The sequence below is a fragment of the Lissotriton helveticus genome, chromosome 1_2, assembly GCF_964261635.1.
Source record: "Lissotriton helveticus chromosome 1_2, aLisHel1.1, whole genome shotgun sequence".
NCBI lineage: Eukaryota > Metazoa > Chordata > Amphibia > Caudata > Salamandridae > Lissotriton > Lissotriton helveticus.
Window position 1 is genome coordinate 110,179,092 of NC_136058.1, and position 2,489 is coordinate 110,181,580.

The 2,489-nt window shown below is 37.9% G+C and overlaps 1 long non-coding RNA gene across 1 annotated transcript; it reads right to left on the bottom strand.

Annotated features, from left to right (window-relative positions):
* Positions 1–216: 216 nt before the first annotated feature.
* LOC144807782 (uncharacterized) lies at positions 217–2,269 on the bottom strand. Its single transcript, XR_013606442.1, has 4 exons — positions 2,180–2,269; positions 1,885–1,974; positions 1,684–1,782; positions 217–737 (listed from the first exon to the last, which is right to left on the bottom strand). It is a non-coding gene; the product is annotated as an uncharacterized LOC144807782 (long non-coding RNA).
* Positions 2,270–2,489: the final 220 nt, after the last annotated feature.

Consider the following 2,489-nt stretch of genomic DNA (forward strand, 5'->3'; position numbering starts at 1 on the left):
ACATACACATATATATATATATATATATATATATATATATATATATATATATATATATATATACACACACACATATACATATATATATATATACACACACACACATATATCCAAAGTTACCAGAGCTCCTTCTGAACCTCGTAGGACCCGGGAAGAGTGGCGCGAACGCCGGCGGAGCACACCGGCAAAATAATCCTTAAAGTCCAAAACCAGTAATCGCGCTCTCAGGAAACAAGACAAACAGCATTAAGGAAGGTGGATAAATTGTTTAATCACAGAAAAAACATGAGGGAAGTTCCCATAACTCTAGAGGACTAAGCGTTCAAAATCATTTTGACAATTGCCCACAGAAAACAAATACGGTATCAAATCATTTTATTTAATATTCATGTGTTAATCACTAGAAAAACATTCATAAAAGGTTTTTTTCTTTTTCTTCAAATAGAATTTTTTCCAACATCCATAGAATACATAGCAAAATTAGCCCAGCACAGAAGGAGAAGAAACATTATATACAAAAAAACACTCATACTTCCAGGCATACATACATACAGCCATCATCATATATCTCAAAACAGAACACTGAACACATTTAGAACCACAAAACATGAGAAAACGCCGACGCGCGTTTCGGAAACAGTGCCAGTATACAGTATTCCTTCATCAGGGCGCAGTAGAAGGTAGATTATATTCTCATTTCAATTTTGCTGGGCAATAAACTGCAGGGTGTAGCGTTTCTGTGGGCAAAAGGGCAAAAGATATAATTTCAATAGTAATAAGGGGGGGGGAAAGGACACTGGTCATCAAAATCACACAACACACATATGATAAAAATCTATAAAATCTTATATTATGTACACTCATACAACACTATCTAATCGGCAATAGGGACACAATAAATTAATAGTGGCATAAAGTGTGGTACTAGTAAAAAACAACACATACACAAAGAAGGAAAATGGGAACCTAGCCGCTAAGCCAGAAATCCAGAAAGATTGGCCTAGACGGGACTGCTTCTACAGTTGAAAACTAAATCATGCATAGGTAGAAGATTATATATATATGTAAATTAATCACGGAGCCAACTAGGAGGGTGCTTTGAGATACTTTCCATCATATCAGCCGTATAGGACATGTTCACACATAGAGCAAGGGTGCTCGCCTTCTCAAAGACAACCACATACAAAATGAGTGGGCGGACTAGAATAGAAAGTCTCTAAGTGCTTATAAACATACCCGAGAACTAAACACTGTAATCCCGAAGAAAGAAGCGGAGGGTGAACGCTCCTTCCAGACCAAAGGAAGTTTGTATTTTTATTTATAACAGAGTATATGTGTGTTCAGCAAGAAGTATGAAGCAAATGCTGTAAACAAAATTTATTTAAAGCAACGGCCTATACATTCTAAAATTAGAACTAGGTAGAACACATGACATGAAGGGAATAAAACAAGGCGATAAATTCACCAAGATATATATATATACCTACAAGTTTCAGAAGAAGCAAGTCTAAATCCAGCTACAACCAGTCGATAGCAAAAAGTCCCAGAAAGGGATCACAAGAGGTGTTACCATCCGTGCTTGCAGGATTTCTAAAACATAATAGTTCCTACAGTTAAAAAATAATAGTAAGGCAGCATACAAAGAACAGTACACAAAATTAGCATGCTGCACGGGGAACTTACTCGAGCAGGTTGAAATAATTCCCGTCTGTTAAAACATAAACAAGGATTGCAGATGGGTAAATGGAGCAGAGTAAATAATCCTCTATTTTAGCACGCTTGCTGTAAAACAATGTGGAAAATAAACAAAAGCAACGTCAGCTAGAAGAATAACATCAAAGCTTGATGTAAGAAGGACGCATTTAATTCAATAGAACAACTTACTTGCAAACTGTCGGGGAAGGAAAAGTATCCAAACTGATATGGGTGGGCTGATGTAAACAAATACGAAAAACTCCTGCTCAGGTACGCTATCTGAAAAGAACAGAGCGTAGAGATAAATAAATACATAGGCAGGAGAGATGCCAGCTAGGAGAATTCAGTCGGCATAAGGTAATCTACTATTCAAGCACGCTTTCTGCAAGGATATGTGGAAAATAAACAAAAGCGGCGTAGACTAGAAGAATAGCGTCAGTATACGATGTAAGAAGGACGCATTTAATTCATTAGAACCACTTACTTGCAAACTGTCAGGAGGGAGAAAAAAATCTCAGCTGATATGTATGGGTTGATATGGAAAGATAAGAAATCTCCTGCTCAGGTGCGCTATCTGAAAGGAACAGAGCGTAAAGAAAATAAATAAATCAGCAGGAGAGAAGCCGGCTGGGAGGATTCAGTCGGCATTTGGTAAAAAGAGCTGTGACTGTCTCCAGAAAACAACTTACTAGCGAGTTGTCGAGCGGGATAGCAAAATGATGTGCTGCCTTCTTCTTCCGGGAGAACGAAATGGCCCGGGAAACCGCCTCGTATTTAAGCCCGATCGCTTAAGA